Source organism: Nerophis lumbriciformis, linkage group LG37, assembly GCF_033978685.3.
Source record: "Nerophis lumbriciformis linkage group LG37, RoL_Nlum_v2.1, whole genome shotgun sequence".
NCBI lineage: Eukaryota > Metazoa > Chordata > Actinopteri > Syngnathiformes > Syngnathidae > Nerophis > Nerophis lumbriciformis.
This window is the reverse complement of record NC_084584.2, coordinates 15,898,311-15,918,739: the sequence shown is the minus strand read 5'-3', so window position 1 is coordinate 15,918,739 and position 20,429 is coordinate 15,898,311. Positions and strand designations below refer to the sequence as shown.

Here is a 20,429-nt window from a genome sequence, read left to right as displayed (position 1 = left end):
TTAAAATGTAATATCGGAAATTATCGGTATCGGTTTCAAAACATAAAATGTATGACTTTTTAAAACGTCGCTGTGTACATGGACGTAGGGAGAAGTACAGAGCGCCAATAAACCTTAAAGGCACTGCCTTTGCGTGCCGGTCCAATCACTTAATATCTACGGCTTTTCACACACACAAGTGAATGCAACGCATACTTGGTCAACAGCCATACAGGTCACACTGAGGGTGGCCGTATAAACAACTTTAACACTGTTAGAAATATGCGCCACACTGTGAACCCACACCAAACAAGAATGACAAACACATTTCGGGAGAACATCCGCACCGTAACACAACATAAACACAACAGAACAAATACCCAGAACCCCGTGCAGCACTAACTCTTCCGGGACGCTACAATATACACGCCCTGCTACCCTAATTATCTGCCCGCCCACCTCAACCTCCTAAAGGCTCTCAGGGAGAGCATGTCCTAAATTCCAAGCTGCTGTTTTGCGGCATGTTAAAAAAAATAATGCACTTTATGACTTCAATAATAAATATGGCAGGGCCATGTTGGCTTTTTTTTTTTCCATAACTTGAGTTGATTTATTTTGGAAAACCTTGTTACATTGTTTAATGCAGTGTTTTTCAACCACTGTGCCGCGGCACACTAGTGTGCCGTGAGATATTGTCTGGTGTGCCGTGGGAAATTATGCAACTTCACCTAATTGGTCCAAAAAATATTTTTTGCAAATCAATTATTATAACAATGTGCCGTTGTCTAGTGCAGTGTTTTTCAACCTTTTTTGGTATGCAAAAGGTATGTAATGCTTAAACCAAAAATGAACAAAAGGCAAGTCCCGCTAGGAAAAGGCACTGAAGCATAGGGATGGCTATGCAAAACAAAAGTAAAACTGAACTGGCTACAAAGTAAACAAAAACAGAATGCTGGATGACAGCAAAAACTTACAGCGTGTGGAGCGGAGACGGCGTCCACAAAGTACATACCGTACATAACATGACAATCAACAGTGTCCCCACAAAGAAGGATAGCCTACGCACAACTTCAATAGTCTTGATTGCCAAAACAAAGCAGGTGCGGGCAATGGAACTCAAAGGAAGGCGTGAAGCTGCTACAGGAGAACTCCAACAAAACAGGAAAGGTCACCAAATTAACAGCGCAAGACAGGAACTAAAGCACTGCACACAGGAAACAACAACAAACTCAAAATAAGGCATGACAACCTGGTGGAGTTTAATTTTTTAACCTTTTCTGCCGGTGGTGTGCCTTCGTATTTTTTTTTATGAACAAAATGTGCCTTGGCTCAAAAAAGGTTGAAAAACACTGGTTTAATGCATCCAGCGGGGCATCACAACAAAATTAGGCATAATAATGTGTTCATTCCACGACTGTATATATCGGTATCGGTTGATATCGGAATCGGTAATTAAGAGTTGGACAATATCGGAATGTCGGATATCGGCGAAAAAGCCATTATCGGACATCTCTAATTCTAACTATTAAATACATGTAAATAAAAGTCTGCTTACAGCTCAGCTAATGGCCCATAAAACCCAACAAAATTTTTTCCGGAGTATAAGTCACACTGGAGTATAAGTTGCACCTGCCGAAAATGCATAATAAAGAAGGAAAAAAACATATATAAGTCGCATTTGATAAAAGCCAACACCAAGAATAGACATTTGAAAGGCAATTTAAAATAAATAAAGAATAGTGAACAACAGGCTGAATAAGTGTACGTTATATGAGGCATAAATAACCAACTGGTATGTTAACGTAACATATTATGGTAAGAGTCATTCAAATAACTATAACATATAGAACATGCTATACGTTTACCAAACAATCTGTCACTCCTACTTGCTAAATCCCATGAAATCTTATACGTCTAGTCTCTTACGTGAATGAGCTAAATAATATTATTTGATATTTTACGCTAATATGTTAATAATTTCACACATAAGTCTCTCCCGAGTATAAGTCGCACCCCCCGGCCAAACTATGAAAAAAAAACTGCGACTTATAGTCCGAAAAATACGGCACTTTTTAATTTTCGTTTAAGCAATTTCACAATGACACGTCCAATCAAAATGAAAAATCAGTTTGATATAATTCCAGTTGTCTCTTTTTGTAACTCTTTTTAAATTCAAAGATATTCTTGCAATTTTTAAGTCTTTCTTTAGAGAATTCCATGCTTTCACACCAACAGACAAGCACATTTGTTTCATATTTGTTCGCACTCTTGGATGTTTAAAGTCATACGGCCTTCGGTGGTTCTCATCTTCAGACGTGAACGCAAATAACTTTTGTAAGTCCTTCGGAAGAACTTTATTTCTAGCTTTGAACATCACTAATAGAGTATGCAATTCTACAATGTCTTTTAGTATTAATAATCCTGACCTCATGAAGAGTGGATTTGTGTGGTCTCTATATCTTACTGTAAAAATGATACGAATTGCTCTTTTTTGTGAAAGAAAGGCATTATGTTGCTGTGATATGTATTTCCCCATATTTCTTCACAATAATTGAAATAAGGTAGAATAATTGAGCAATATAACATTCTCATTGTATTACGGTATATGGGAATCTGTATTTAACCTTGTTCAAAATAAATAAGCTTTTACATACCTTATGCAATATATGAGCTTCCCATGTCAACTTTTCATCCAAGATGACCCCAAGAAATCTAATTTCAGACACCTTCTCAATTTTCACATTGTTTATGGATAAACTAACTTCTATCTTTCTTTTATTACTGAATATCATACATGTAGTCTTTTCCAAATTAAAAAAAAAACATCTTAGCTTTTGTGTTATAGCCGACAAAACAAATTAGTGTAATTATCGTTACTAAGTCATTTTATTATTAGAATGTGCCGAGGGCCAATTAAAACGAGTGACGGGACACAAGCGGTCCCTGGGCGGCACTTTGGACAAATGTAGCCACGTTTTGCACGCTTTGGTTTGAAAAGGGCTCCTCCGCTGCAGACTTTGCCTCCATCTTCATCTTCATCTGCTCTGTCCACACATTTCAGCCAAGAAGCCTCTTGAACTGTTCTGTGTCATCAACATGGCAATCAGTGCACACACACACACACACACACACACACAAACACACACATTCTTGTATTTGTTACCTTCTTGAGACCTCTGAAAAATGGCTACCTCTTTAGGACCACCCTTTATAGATATATAAAGATTTGTATTTACAACATTATGTCATGTCTGTGTAATCATGTTTTGTTTTAGTCATGTTTTGTTTTGTTTAGTTATTGGACTCTTTAGTTTCTGGCTTTTCACTCCCTTGTCTTGTTTCCATGATTACCCATTAGTTTCACCTGTTCCACGTTTGGACTCATTGTGCACTCTTGTTTGTCACCATAGCAACCCATTCGTTTTCACCTGTCACGTCACGCACCTGTTTCACGTTTTGAGTCACGCACCTGTTTTCGTTAATCATGTCTGTAGTATTTAAGTTCATTGTTTTCAGTTTGTCTTTCTGGTGACATCCCGCATTCATACCCCTGTCACACTCTGTCTACCTCTGCGCACTTCATGCCATGTCCAAGTAAGTTTTTTCTATTAATGCCACAGTTAGTGTTTTTGTTTAATTGTTCACTGTTTTTTGCCCACGTGCAAGTCTTTTGTTTTCGTTAGGCAGGTTTGTACTTCCGCCTTGAGCGCGCTTTTTGTTCCTTTGAGTGTTATAAATAAATATGTATTTACCTTCACGCCTCATCTGGTCCAAATCTTTTGCACCTCGGGAGAACAAACCACACCACAGTCCTAGTCATGACACATTAATAATATATACAAACTATGCAAATATAAAAACGCTTGTTGTGAAAAATGAGTTAGAATTTCGCAAGAAAAACTTAGAATTTTGGCAGTATTATAATAAGTCATAAATTTACTCAACGCAAGTCAAAATATTACAAGAAAACCTGAACATTTGTGCAATATTATGATAAAAGTTGGAATGTTACTCAATAACAGTCGCAATTTTACAAGAAAAGCTTAAAATGTTGGCAAATTTATGAAAAGAGTCATAATTTTACTCGACAAAAGTCACAATTTTATAAGAAAACTTTTACATTTTGGCAATATTATAACAATAATCTGAATTTTACTTGGCAAAATGATGACAATAGTCATAATTTTACTACAAAATGTCACTATTTTACAAGGACAACACAATTGGCAATATTGGGATAAAAGTCAGAATTTTATATGACAATTGTCACCATTTTTGCATTAAAAAGTCATAATTTTACTCGAAAAATGTCACTATTTTACCAGGACAACAACAAAATTGGCACTATTGGGATAAAAGTCAGAATTGTATATGACAAATGTCACCATTTTGCATTAGAAAGTCATAATTGTACTCAAAAAATGTCACTATTTTACAAGGACAACAACAAAATTGGCAATATTGGGATAAAAATCTGAATTTTATATGACAAATGTCACCATTTTTGCATTAAAAAGTCATAATTTTACTCGAAAAATTTCACTATTTTACAAGGACCACAACAAAATTGGCACTATTGGGATAAAAGTCAGAATTGTATATGACAAATGTCACCATCTTGCATTAGAAAGTCATAATTTTACTCAAAAAATGTCACTATTTTACAAGGACAACAACAAAATTGGCAATATTGGGATACCAATCTGAATTTTATATGACAAATGTCACCATTTTTGCATTAAAAAGTCATAATTTTACTCAAAAAATGTCACTATTTTACAAGGACAACAACACAATTGGCAATATTATGATAAAAGTCAGAATTTTCTATGACAAATGTCACCATTTTGCATTAAAAAGTAATACTTTTACGAGAAAATATTCAAATATTACAGAAACTGAAAGAATATGAGAAATAGTTCCCAATTTTATAAGAATAAAGTCCACACATTGTGAGAAAAAGACTGATTTTAGTAAAAAAAAAAAAAATTGAATTTTTTGTTTGTAATTGGTTTTTAATCATTATTTACTTCAAGTTATTACAGTATGTCTCTCCATACGTATTTATTTTATTTTTCTTATTAATTTTGGCCAAAGGGGGCTCATTTCAATTTTTTACACACACTTGCTATTACATATATTGCCTTTTTGGGACCACCCTAATGTTGATATATTTCACCACCAGGGGTGCAAATGAGACATTCTCTATTAGATGCAATGGTTTTCCGTATTGGTACCATGATTTATGTCCTAACTTGTTCACAGGTCCTCTTATGGAAGGTACTTTACCTTGTTGATGTCTCAAAAAAGGTAGAAATACAAGAACACACACACACACACACACACACACACACACACACACACACACACACACACACACACACACACACACACACACTTGTATTTGTTACCTTCTTGAGACCTCTGAAAAATGCCTCCCTCTTTAGGACCACCCTTTCTAGATATATAAACATTTGTATTTACAACATTAATAATAGATACAAACTATGCAAATATAAAAAAGCTTGTTGTGAAAAATGAGTTGGAATTTCGCAAGAAAAACTTAGAATTTTGGCAGTATTATAATAAAAGTCATACATTTACTCAACGCAAGTCAAAATTTTACAAGAAAACCTGAACATTTATGCAATATTATGATAAAAGTTGGAATTTTACTCAATAACAGTCGCAATTTTACAAGAAAAGCTTAAAATGTTGGCAAATTTATGAAAAGAGTCGTAATTTTACTCGACAAAAGTCACAATTTTATAAGAAAACTTTTAAATTTTGGCAATATTATAATAATCGGAATTTTACTTGGCAAAATGATGACAATAGTCATAATTTTACTCCAAAAATTTCACTATTTTACAAGAACAACAACAATGGCAATATTGTGATAAAAGTCAGAATTTTATATGACAAATGTCACCATTTTGCATTAAAAAGTCATAATTTTACTCAAAAAATTTCACTATTTTACAAGGACAACAACAAAATTGGCAATGTTGGGATAAAAGTCAGAATTTTATATGACAAATGTCACCGTTTTGCATTAAAAAGTCATAATTTTACAGGAAAATATTCCAATATTACAGAAACAGAAAGAATATGAGAAATTGTTCCCAATTTTAGAAGAAAAAAATCCACACATTGTGAGAAAAAGACTGCTTTTAGTATAAAAAAAAATTGAATTTTTTGTTTGTCATTGGTTTTTAATCATAATTTACTTCAAGTTATTACAGTATGTCTCTCCATACGTACAGTATTTATTTATTTTTTTATAAATTTTGGCCAAAGGGGGCGCATTTCAATTTCTTACACACACTTGCTATTACATATGTTGACCAGAGGGGGAGCACTTCAAATTTTTACACACACTTGTTATTACTTATTACATATGTCATATCAATTTGTCGCACTTTTATTATTATTATTTTTATTTTTATTCAGCAAATTTGTACTTTTTATTCGACCCCTTTTACCGTATTGTTTTTGCACTATCTTGTTCAGCTCATTCATTGTTTACGTTCTTAGTTTTGTTTTTGTTTTTTGCTCTATGCTTTTTTAACCTGTAAAGCACTTTGGTTCAATTTAAAAGTTGTCGTAAACACGCTATATAAATAAAGTTGACTTGACTTGACTATGTTGGCCAGAGGGGGAGCACTTCAAATTTTTTTACACACACTTGTTATTTCATATGTTGACCAGAGGGGGACCACTTTTAAATCCGACACAGTCAATTTGAAAAATCCCTCCTTTTTGGGACCACCCCTAATTTTGATCGATTTCACCACCAGGGGTGCAAATGAGACATTTTTTATTAGATGCAATAGTTTTCCGTATCAGGACCATGATTTCGGTCCTAACTTGTTCACCGGTCCTTATATGGAAGGTACTTTTCCTTGTTGATGTCTCAAGAAGGGTAGAAATACAAGAACACACACACACACACGCCGTAGCAATCTGGCGTCCGTCCAAAGCATCAATAAAGCGGTGCGAGTTTGAGAGGCATTTAAGTGCCATTTGGTCTCAGACCTACAATCCTCCATCCTGCTCACTTACACCGCCATCACACTGACCCTGTCCAAGGAGAGTGACGTGGGGGTGGGGTGGGGTAGGCGGGGTGAAAGAATGAAGTCAGAGAGGAAGAAACACCTTGTATTATTTGATCGGCTGCCAATATGGCCGACACTTCCTGTGCCCCCACCTTCTCTTCCACGCTGAAACTACAACTCACTGCTTCTGCACCCGCTTCGTCACCACACCCCCCCCCTTTTCCCTTCCCTTCCGTCACTATTGATCCGCCCCTAGTTTTTCCGTCTCCGCCGCGCTGGCTGACTGCCTTTAATCAATAGCGATAATTGTCTGCTTTCTCTTCATGCCAAACACGTTGTTTTTCTCAATGAACGCCGGGCTTTCCCTGACCCCGCCCCCCTCCTCGCCATGCGGGAATCCCTGCCGTTAATGACTGGAGATAACTTGCTTTCCTTAGCGATCTCCCCCGACACACACACACACTCCTGGTTCCCTGGCTTATTGATTAGCGTGAGATATCACCCCGCCTGCCCCCGTCCACCAGTGTAAACACCGCCGGGCTCCACTGTGAGTCCAAACTCGCCACTCTACCAATACGCCACACGCCGCGTGCAACTTGCACTACACTAAAGTACGCGAGTGTGACAATTCACACTTTCCTGGATTTTTACATCTTTTTCCACCGTCTTAAGTGTACTTAAGTGTAAGTATGGACGTGCAGCTCATAGGCGTCCTCACAATTTTGACCGTTTTGATGTGCACTCCAAAGACTTAAGTATGGAAGTGCGCTAATTCAGGCATTGCTTTGGCAATTTTTCGCAATCTGAAAAGACTAAGTATAGAAGGGCAAAAATGAATGCGCCGAATTTGGCGGCTGCACCTATTTGAGTGCTTTAAGTGCACTGACAAAACTATGTGCGATTTGTAGGTGCACAAACTCAGGCACCACTTGGGCAGCTGCATAATTTTGACGGCTTTAAGTGCACAATTGAAACTAAGTGCAATTTGTGAGTGCACAAACTCAGGCACCAATTGGGCATCTTACTATTTTGAATGCTTTAAGTGCACTTTGTTTCCTAAGTGCAATTTGTAAGTGCACAAACTCAGGCACCAATAGGGCAGCTGCACTATTTTGACTGCTTTAAACACACTGACGAAACTAAGTGCAAATTTAAAATTTTGAAGTACACTATTTTAAAATGTTTAAAGTGCACTTTGTTTCCTAATGGCAATTTTTAAGTGCACAAATTCAGGCACCAATCAGGCAGCTGCACTATTTTGACTGCTTTAAACGCACTGACGAAACTAAGTGCAAATTTAAAATTTTGAAGTACACTATTTTAAAATGTTTAAAGTGCACTTTGTTTCCTAATGGCAATTTTTAAGTGCACAAAGTCAGGCACCAATAGGGCAGCAGCACTATTTTGACTGCTTTAAACGCACTGACGAAACTAAGTGCACATTTAAAGTTTTGAAGTACATTATTTTAAAATGTTTAAAGTGCACTTTGTTTCCTAATGGCAATTTTTAAGTGCACAAATTCAGGTACCAATTGGGTTTAAAGTGCACTTTGTTTCCTAATTGCCATTTGTAAGTGTACAAACTCAGGCACCATTTAGGCAGCTGCACTATTTTGACTGCTTTAAACGCACTGACGAAACTAAGTGCAAATTTAAATTTTGAAGTACACTATTTTAAATGTTCAAAGTGCACTTTGTTTCCTAATGGAAATTTTTAAGTGCACAAATTCAGGCACCAATAGGGCAGCTGCACTATTTTGACTGCTTTAAACGCACTGACGAAACTAAGTGCAAATTTAAAATTTTGAAGTACACTATTTTAAAATGTTTAAAGTGCACTTTGTTTCCTAATGGCAATTTTTAAGTGCACAAAGTCAGGCACCAATAGGGCAGCTGCACTATTTTGACTGCTTTAAACGCACTGACGAAACTAAGTGCAAATGTAAAATTTTAAGTACACTATTTTAAAATGTTTAAAGTGCACTTTGTTTCCTAAGTGCAATTTTTAAATGCACAAATTCAGGCACCAATTGGGCAGCTGCATTAATATTAATGATTTAAGTGCACTAAGGATACTAAGTGCAATTTGTATCTGCACAAATTCAGGCAGCTGCATTAGTTTGACTACTTTAAACACACTGAGGAAACTAAGTACACTTAAAGCATTCAAAATAGTGAGCTGCCCAAATGGTGCCTGAGTTTGCGCAGTTACAAATTGCACTTAGGAAACAAAGTGCACTTTAATTATTTAAAATATTGTACTTGAAAATTAAAATGTGCACATTCATAATAGCACTCAGGAAACAAAGTGCACTTTAAACCTTTAAAATAGTGTACTTAAAAATTAAAATGTGCACTTTTTTAAGTTCACTATTTTGACTGCTTTAAACGCACTGACGAAACTAAGTGCACATTTTAATTTTGAAGTACACTATTTTAAATGTTTAAAGTGCACTTTGTTTCCTAAGTGCAATTTTTAAGTGCACAAATTCAGGCACCAATAGGGCAGCTGCATTATTTTTGAATGATTTAAGTGCACTAAGGATACTAAGTGCGATTTGTATCTGCACAAATTCAGGCACCAATTGGGCAGCTCCATTATTTTGAATGATTTAAGTGCACTAAGGATACTAAGTGCAATTTGTATCTGCACAAATTCATGCACCAATTAGGCAGCTGCACTAATTTGAATCCTTTAAACGCACTGAGGAAACTAAGTGTACTTAAAGCATTCAAAATAGTGAGTTGCCCAAGTGGTGCCTGAGTTTTTGCACTTACATATTGCACTTAGGAAACAAAGTGCACTTTAATCATTTAAAATATTGTACTTAAAAATAAAAATGTGCACATTCAAAATAGTGTGGTGCCTGAGTTTGTGCACTTATAAATTGCACTTAGGAAACAAAGTGCACTTTAAACTTTTAAAATAGTGTACTTAAAAATTTAAATGTGCACTTTTTTAAGTTCACTATTTTAACAGTTTAAAGTGCACTTTGTTTCTTAAGTGCAATTTGTAAGTGCACAAATTCAGGCACCAATAGGGGGCAGCTGCACTATTTTGACTGCTTTAAACGCACTGACGAAACTAAGTGCAAATTTAAATTTTGAAGTACACTATTTTAAGATGTTTAAAGTGCACTTTGTTTCCTAATGGCAATTTTTAAGTGCACAAATTCAGGCACCAATTGGGCAGCTGCATAATTTTTTTAATGATTTAAGTGCAATTTGTATCTGCACAAATTCAGGCACCAATTAGGCAGCTGCACTAGTTTGACTGCTTTAAACGCAATGAGGAAACCAAGTACACTTACACTATTTTAAAATGTTTAAAGTGCACTTTGTTTCCTAAGTGCAATTTTTAAATGCACAAATTCAGGCACCATTTAGGCACCTGCACTATTTTGACTGCTTTAAACGCACTGACGAAACTAAGTGCACATTTTTATTTTGAAGTACACTATTTTAAATGTTTAAAGTGCACTTTGTTTCCTAAGTGCAATTTTTAAATGCACAAATTCAGGCACCAATAGGGCAGCTGCATTATTTTGACTGCTTTAAACACACTGACGAAACTAAGTGCAAATTTTAATTTTGAAGTACACTATTTTAAATGTTCAAAGTGCACTTTGTTTCCTAAGTGCAATTTTTAAGTGCCCAAATTCAGGCACCAATAGGACAGCTGCATTATTTTGACTGCTTTAAACGCACTGACGAAACTAAGTGCAAATTTTAATTTTTAAGTTCACTATTTTAAATGTTTAAAGTGCACTTTGTTTCCTAAGTGCAATTTTTAAGTGCACAAATTCAGGCACTAATAGGGCAGCTGCACTATTTTGACTGCTTTAAAGGCACTGACGAAACTAAGTGCAAATTAAAATTTTGAAGTACACTATTTTAAAATGTTGAAAGTGCACTTTGTTTCCTAATGGCAATTTTTAAGTGCACACATTCAGGCACCAATTGGGCAGCTGCATTAATTTGAATGATTTAAGTGCACTAAGGATACTAAGTGCAATTTGTATCTGCACCAATTCAGGCAACAATTAGGCAGCTGCATATTTGACGCACTGAAGAAACTAAGTGCACTTAAAGCATTGAAATTAGTGCGCTGCCCAAGTGGTGCCTGAATTCTTCAAAATTACAATTAAACATTTTTTGGCCGGGGCCGGGCTGTATATATGTGCACTAATTGACTGAAAGAGCACGCACTTGGCGCGATGATGTCATGTTATCCATGGAAAAATGCATTTTTAGACCATATGATTTGCCTGCTCCTCGGTGTAAGGATGAGATCCGCCCGGAGTTCCTTAAGGCTCTGGATGTTGTGGGGCTGTCTTGGTTGACAAGACTCTGCAACATCGCGTGGACATCGGGGGCGGTACCTCTGGATTGGCAGACCGGGGTGGTGGTTCCTCTCATACATACATACATACATTCATATATATATATATATATATATATATATATGAATATATGTATGTGTATATATATATATGTGTGTGTGTATATAGATATAATATATATATATATACATATATACAGTATATATATATACACACACACACACACACACACACACACACACATATATATATGTATATATATAAATGGATATATATATATATATAAGGGGAACCGGAGGGTGTGTTCCAACTATCGTGGGATCACACTCCTCAGCCTTCCCGGTAAGGTCTATTCAGGTGTACTGGAGAGGAGGCTACGCCGGATAGTCGAACCTCGGATTCAGGAGGAACAGTGTGGTTTTCGTCCTGGTCGTGGAACTGTGGACCAGCTCTATACTCTTGGCAGGGTCCTTGAGGGTGCATGGGAGTTTGCCCAACCAGTCTACATGTGCTTTGTGGACTTGGAGAAGGCATTCGACCGTGTACCCCGGGAAGTCCTGTGGGGAGTGCTCAGAGAGTATGGGGTAACGGACTGTCTTATTGTGGCAGTTCGCTCCCTGTATAATCAGTGCCAGAGCTTGGTCCGCATTGCCGGCAGTAAGTCGGACACGTTTCCAGTGAGGGTTGGACTCCGCCAAGGCTGCCCTTTGTCACCGATTCTGTTCATAACCTTTATGGACAGAATTTCTAGGCGCAGTCAGGGCGTTGAGGGGATCTGGTTTGGTGGCTGCAGGATTAGGTCTCTGTTATTTGCAGATGATGTGGTCCTGATGGCTTCCTCTGGCCAAGATCTTCAGCTCTCACTGGATCGGTTCGCAGCCGAGTGTGAAGCGACTGGGATGGGAATCAGCACCTCCAAGTCCGAGTCCATGGTTCTCTCCCGGAAAAGGGTGGAGTGCCATCTCCGGGTTGGGGAGGAGATCTTGCCCCAAGTGGAGGAGTTCAAGTACCTCGGAGTCTTGTTCACGAGTGGGGGAAGAGTGGATCGTGAGATCGACAGGCGGATCGGTGCGGCGTCTTCAGTAATGCGGACGCTGTATCGATCCGTTGTGGTGAAGAAGGAGCTGAGCCGGAAGGCAAAGCTCTCGATTTACCGGTCGATCTACATTCCCATCCTCACCTATGGTCATGAGCTTTGGGTCATGACCGAAAGGACAAGATCACGGGTACAAGCGGCCGAAATGAGTTTCCTCCGCCGAGTGGCGGGGCTCTCCCTTAGAGATAAGGTGAGAAGCTCTGTCATTCGGGGGGAGCTCAAAGTAAAGCCGCTGCTCCTCCACATCGAGAGGAGCCAGATGAGGTGGTTCGGGCATCTGGTCAGGATGCCACCCGAACGCCTCCCTAGGAAGGTGTTTCGGGCACGTCCGACCGGTAGGAGGCCACGGGGAAGACCCAGGACACGCTGGGAAGACTATCTCTCCCGGCTGGCCTGGGAACGCCTCGGGATCCCCCGGGAGGTGCTGGACGAAGTGGCTGGGGAGAGGGAAGTCTGGGCTTCCCTGCTTAAGCTGCTGCCCCCGCGACCCGACCTCGGATAAGCGGAAGAAGATGGATGGATGGGATGGATTTGCCTGAGCGGCTAGTAGACCCCGAGAGTAACAAGCGCTTGCCTTGTTGCCTTTCCATTAAGAACAATAAACTAGTTTTTAGTATAAGTTTGCTGGTTTCAAGAAATGTAATATCAAGCGCATATCATTATGTCAAGATATTGGCACTAACATTTACTTCATTTAAGAATATTTTTCAACATATTGAGCAAAAAGGTCTCTTTTTTTTCTACCAAGAAAAGTGCACTTGTTATTAGTAAGACTTTACTTATTTTAAGGTATTTTTGGGTTCATTGAAGTTAGCTCATTTTACTTGTTTTGGAATGTCTTGTCAAGCCAAATTTTCTTGTTCTATTGGCAGATAATGTTGCTTAGTTCAAGTAAAATACCCCTCATTTTTGTATTTTTTTTCTTCTTGTTTTTGAACACAACTATATGTGACGCTGGGTGGAAGGGGGCGGGGCTAAAAGCCAGCAATTGCAAGTCGAAGATTGTACATGAAAACCGTGTCTGTTCCCTATCGAGTAGGTGTATACTGAGTATTGGAAGACATTTATGTGACCGGCTTGGTTACAGTTCATGTTTTCACCATTTCGGCCATTTTGAGCTCGTCGTGTACAGCTCGTGTGAGTGTGTGTGTGTGTGTGTGTGTGTGTGCACGGAGTGTGTACGTGTGTGTGTAAAAGTGTGCTGGTGCAGAGAGAATGGAGCCTTATCCAATTTGTACTGGTCACTAGTGTGAAATGGCGCTAGGTCACTCAGGCAGCCTCTGTGTGTGTGTGTGTGTGTGTGTGTGTGTGTGTGTGTGTGTGTGTGTGTGTGTGTGTGTGTGTGTGTGTGTGTGTGTGTGTGTGTGTGTGTGTGTGTCATAGTAACACTGTAGCGTGTGCCAGCGTGCTTTTATCCCCTGTGCGCGCGCGCACACACACACACACACACACACACACACACACCATAAAGGATGTGATTATATTCTCCGTAATAAAGACACATTGTACAAAGCAGAATGTGAACTGTGCGAAGCATGTTGTCTCCTGCTGGGTAAACACACACACACACACACACACACACATTGATGGACTTCCATTAAATTGCTTGTTATTGTCATCCGCCCCCAACCGATGGCATCCATACAATCACACACACACACACCTTTCTCCGAGGCTACAATTGCCTCTACTACCTACCTGTGTGTGTGTGTGTGTGTGTGTGTGTGTGTGTGTGTGTGTGTGTGTGTGTGTCTTTGTGTGTGTTTTCATATCTTATATTGATGTTCTTTCCCGTGTTTCTTGTCCCGGTTTTTAAACTATGCGTAAAAGCAACTTTCATTATTTCAAAGTGTGTTTCTTTGTGCTTGTATCTAAGCGGCCTTGAAGAAATACTTTCCTCAAATCCGAGCTTTCACTTTGTAATTGTTTCCTTTAAGCTAAAGTAATAAAAAAAAATTAAAAAATGCACCCGCGCAGCTAATTCTCAACCCTCCTAAGTCCGCGCATACAAACACGCCGAATGACTCACAAAGTCTCACGCGTGTGTGTGTGTTTGTTGTTGTCGGGCGAAAGGACATAAGTGGGTCCACGGCGGTCTGCTGATGGAAGGAGTGTAAAAATAGAGATAACAGCCACTCTTCTTTGCAGCCACTGACTTGGAGGAGGTCAAGGGGGGGTTGGCGGCCTTGAGACCACCCCCTCCAGCCAGCCCACTGCCCAAGCTGGACCATTTGCTCACAAAATGTTTGAATATATTTAGGGATGTCCGATAATGGCTTTTTTGCCGATATTCCGATATTGTCCAACTCTTAATTACCGATACCGATATCAACCGATACCGATATATACAGTCGTGGAATTAACACATTATTTTGTGTTAATTATAAAATAAGATAAATAAATTTAAAACATTTTCTTGAATAAAAAAGAAAGTAAAATAATATAAAAACAGTTACATAGAAACTAGTAATTAATGAAAATGAGTAAAATTAACTGTTAAAGGTTAGTACGCACGATCATGTGTGCTTACACCACAAAAACTGAAATCTAAGTAAGATTAAATATCTCAAATAAGGGTGACATTTGCTTATTTTCTGTCTGATAAGATAATTCTTCTCACTAAGCAGATTTTATGTTAGAGTGTTTTACTTGTTTTAAGTGTTTTGGTCCTAAATGATCTCAGTAAGATATTACAGCTTGTTGCTGAGATGTTATGACCTATATTGAGTAAAACATGCTTGAAACTAGAATATCAAGTGTTGCAAAGCTGTGTCATCAACACTCACAAGTATAAAACTACTTTTTTAAAGTAATCATTTCTTATTTCAAGCATGAAATAAAAAAAATCATGACTTTGACACAATTGTGTCTCATAGTTAAAACAGATGACAGCCAAATGGACTTTGCGGTTTTATTTTCAATGAAACAATAGAAAACACGTACTCATATAGTAGTACAGTTGACACAGTACAATAAACTGACAGTTAATATTTAAACATTTAACATTTCTAACAATTTTGAACAGAAATAGTTCATGCACATTCAGATGAATTCTTCAAAATTACAATAAAAAAATGTTTGTCCGGGGGCCGGGCTGTATATATGCGCACTAATTGACTGAAAGAGCACGCACTTGGCACGATGATGTCATGTTATCCATGGAAAAATGCATTTTTAGACAATATGATTTGCCTGAGCGGCTAGGAGACCCCGAGAGTAACAAGCGCTTGCCTTGTTGCCTTTCCATTAAGAACAATAAACTAGTTTTTAGTATAAGTTTGCTGGTTTCAAGAAATGTAATGCCGAGCGCATATCATTATGTCAAGATAATGGCACTAGCATTTACTTCATTGAAGAATATTTTTCAACATATTAAGCAAAAAGGTCTCTTTTTTTTTTCTACCAAGAAAAGTGCACTTGTTATTATTGAGAATATACTTATTTTAAGGTATTTTGGGGTTCATTGAGGTTAGCTAATTAGGGACCACAATGTCCCTTTGGGACAGAGGACCCTATTGTAATTGTAAGGTTTTATTATTATTACACCGGCCGCCTCTTCGAGCTGTAATTTGACCCCCTTAACATGCTTCAAAACTCACCAAATTGGATACACACATCAGGACTGACGAAAATTGCCATCTAATAAAAAACCAAACCCCAAAACTCAAAATTGCGCTCTAACGTCCCCTAGGAAAATATACAGACAAAACTGCCTATAACTTCCAGTACAAATGTCGTAGAGACATGAAACAAAAACCTCTATGTAGGTCTCACTTAGACCTACATTTCATACACTGACAACCCCCAGCAAAAATCAACAGAAAGTTGGCAATTTGCCATTCAAAACAAAAGTTTTGTAAAAACGGTCACTTTTGCCTCTTTGAGCTGTAATTTGACCCCCTTAACATGCTTCAAAACTCACCAAAACTGGACACACATATCAGGACTGGCAAAAATTGCAACCTAATAAAAAACCAAACCCCAAAACTCCAAATTGCGCTCTAGCGCCCCCTAGGAAGAAAACACAGACAAAACTGCTCCTAGGAAGAAAATAGAGACAAAACTGCCTGTAACTTCCAGTAAGAATGTCGTAGAGACATGAAACAAAAACCTCTATGTAGGTCTCACTTAAACCTACATTTCATAAATTTACAACCCCCAGCAAAAATCAATAGAAAGTTTGCAATTCCCCCTTCAAAACATAAGTTTTGTAAAAACCGGTCACCTTTTTTCAAACATTATCTCCTCTGAGCGCGTTTGTCGTGTCGGCTTCAAAGTAGCACAGGAGATAGATTGAACCCTTCTGATTAAAAGTTGACGAAAGAGTTTTAATTACTGCTCCAGTTTGGATTTTATGTGCCGTCAAAGTCGGTCCCGTTCATCGCTGCTTGCAGCTTTAATTTGACTTGTTTTGGAAAGTCTTGACAAGCCAAATTTTCTTGTTCTATTGGCAGATAATTTTGCTTAGTTCAAATAAAATACCCCTCATTTTTGTATTTTTTTCCCCTTGTTTTTGAACACTGACTTTTTGCAGTGCACAGCTTAATGGACTTTGTTAAAGAGTTGATTTTATTTTTATTTATTTTTTAGGAAAGCATTTAATGAATATGTTCAGCGTTATTATCATGACATTTTATTTTACCGATGATGATTCCCTTCTATTGTGTGTTTTAGTGTTTGTGTTGTGAAATGTGTGTGTGCAGCACAAGAGAGGCTCCTAAACATTTCTGTTAGACAAAAAGCAATTTTTTGTTTAATTAAGTCAATTTTGAACATGTACAATATACATTTTCACATCACATATTGGGCACTTTTTGTGTCTTTTTACGCATTGAGATCAGAAAGGACGCAAAATTCCGGAAATGTGGACGCAGATTATTATTTTTTATTTTTTTACAGATTGTTTTGTTTATATTTGCCGGGTCAAATGATTAATCATTAATTATTGGTCGACTTCAAAGTAATGCACTTTCCGGTACAATTTCTTAAATTTTGATTCGCCGAAAGTTTTATCGATCACAAATACTGAATTTCCGATATTAGGAAATCCCGGGTGTTGTTGTTTTCGCCATGGCGAGCAATAAACCCAAGAAGCGAAGGGGCTTCAGGAGGCACTCTTCAGCAAATGGCTCACTTATGACGATGGAAAGATGTTTTGCACGCCATGTAAACGGGCTAAGAAAAAGAACATCTTTTCACTGCAAAAACTGAAATCTAAGTAAGATTAAATATCTCAAATAAGGGTGATATTTGCTTATTTTCTGTCTGTTAAGATCATTCTTCTCACTAAGCAGATTTTATGTTAGTGTTTTACTTGTTTTGGTCCTAAATGATCTCAGTAAGATATTACAGCTGATATTTTATGGCCTATATTGAGTAAAACATGCTTGAAACTAGAATATCAACTGTTGCAAAGCTGTGTCATCAACACTCACAAGTATAAAACTACTTTTTTAAAGAAATAATTTCTTGCATATCATTATGTCAAGATAATAACACTTGCATTTACTTAATTTAAGAATATTTTTCAACATATTGAGCAAAAAGGTCTGAGCGGCTAGTAGACGCCGAGAGTAACAAGCGCTTGCCTTGTTGCCTTTCCATTAAGAACAATAAATTAGTTTTTAGTATAAGTTTGCTGGTTTCAAGAAATGTAATGTCGAGTGCATATCATTATGTCAAGATAATGGCACTAGTATTTACCTAATTTAAGAATATTTTTCAACATATTGAGCAAAAAGGTCTCCTTTGTTTTCTACCAAGAAAAGTGCACTTGTTATTAGTGAGAATATACTTATTTTAAGGTATTTTGGGGTTCATTGAGGTTAGTTAATTTTACTTGTTTTGGAAAGTCTTGACAAGCCGAATTTTCTTGTTCTATTGGCAGATAATTTTGCTTAGTTCAAATAAAATACCCCTAATTTTTGTATTTTTTTTTCTTGTTTTTGAACACTGACTTTTTGCAGTGTTACGACCGGGTGCTCTGATTTTCAAAGATCCAGCCTCACCAGGCACCAAGAAACACCCTCCAATTTGGCTCCCTACAGTTCCGCACTTTGGTCGGAATGACGAGGCTGTCCCTTTGTTACAACGACCATACCATACCAACTTTATTCATAAAGCTCTTTAAAAACAACCACAGTTGAAGAACAAAGGGCTGTACACCACAAAGAAATAGAGGCAAAGGACAGACTAAAAAATAACATTTGAAACAGAAGTAAAATACACATTGAAAAAGCAAATACAAATTACCCTAAGAACAATTTGTTAGATAAAAACATACTTGCCAATCCTTCCGGATTTTCCGGGAGACTCCCGAAATTCAGCGCCTCTCCCGAAAACCTCCCGGTACAAATTTTCTCCCGAAAATCTCCCGAAATTCAGGCGGAGGTGGAGGCCACGCTCCCTCCAGGTTTATTGTTAGGCAGTTTCATTAACGTCCTCCCAGCACGGCAACAACACACAACAACAGCAGTCACGTTTTCGTCTACCGTAAAGCAGTTTGTCTGCCGTAAACAGCAATGTTGTGACACTCTTAAACAGGACAATACTGCCATCTACTGTACATGCATATGTGACATTAACATCTAGGGCTTTTAGAGAGTGCAGTGCACAACTGCGCACACAACAAGGAGACGAAGCAGAATGCATCATCAGAGAGGGTGTTCAGCATGGTTAGAAAAATAGTGACAGAGAATAGAACAAGGATGGACAATTCAACCCTTAACTCAACAATGAGTAGATGAGTGTTATGTGTGTGTGTGTATATGTGTAAATAAATGAACACTGAAATTCAAGTATTTCTTTTATATATATATATATATATATATATATATATAGCTAGAATTCACTGAAAGTCTTGTAGTCAAGTATTTCTTATATATATATATATATATATATATATATATATATGTATATATATATATATATATATATATATATATATATATATATATATATTTATATATAGGTATATGTATATATATATATATATATATATATATATATATATGAAATACTTGACTTGGGGAATTCTAGCTGTAAATATACTCCTCCCCTCTTAACCACGCCCCCAACCACGTCCCCCGCCCCACCCCCGACCTACGCCCCCCGCCACCCTCACACCCCACCTCCCGAAATCGGAGGTCTCAAGGTTGGCAAGTATGGATAAAAAGAAGTTAAAAACAGTTGAAAAAAAGTTAAACAGTTTAAAGTCTCATGCAAGGTTAAAAGCCAGTGAATAAAAATGGGTTTTAAGAAGGGTCTTAAAAGTAGCCAAAGAAGGGGCCTGTCTCACATGGAGAGGGAGATGGTTCCAGAGTTTGGGACCCGCAACAGAGAAGGCCCTGTCCCCTCGAAGCTTACGCTTTGATTTGGGTACCTCCAGAATCAGCTGATCAGCTGACCTGAGGGACCGGGTGGAGCAGCTCAGAGAGGTAAGGTGGAGCAAGACCACGTAAGGATTTAAAAACGAGTAAGATCATTTTAAAATGGACTCTAAAAGACACGTGGAGGGAGGCTAAAACAGGAGTAATGAGCTCTCTTTTTCTTGTGTTAGTTAAAAGTCGGGCAGCTGCATTTTGGACCAGCTGCAGACGTGAGAGGGAGGATTGACTAATTCCAAAATACAAAGAGTTACAGTAATCCAGCCGAGATGTGATAAAGGCATGGATTACTGTCTCAAACTCTTTGCCTAGAAAGAAGTTTTTTAACCTTGGCCAGCTGATGTAAATAAAATAAAAAGCTGGCTTTCACCACTGTACCAATCTGACGGTCCAATTTAAAATCACTGTCAATACGAAAGCCCAGGTTGGTGACCATGGGCTCAACGTGCAAAGCCAAGGGGCCAAAGTCAACAGGGGGGAGCTCACACACAGCAAAAAGTCAGTGTTCAAAAACAAGAAAAAACAAATACAAAAATGAGGGGTATTTTATTTGAGCTAAGCAAAATTA

General features: G+C 37.8%; 1 protein-coding gene across 1 annotated transcript in view; it reads left to right on the top strand.

The window, feature by feature from the left end:
- pou2f2a (POU class 2 homeobox 2a) overlaps nt 1–20,429 on the top strand; it is a 241,854-nt gene that overhangs the window by 141,222 nt on the left and 80,203 nt on the right. The window lies entirely within an intron of this gene.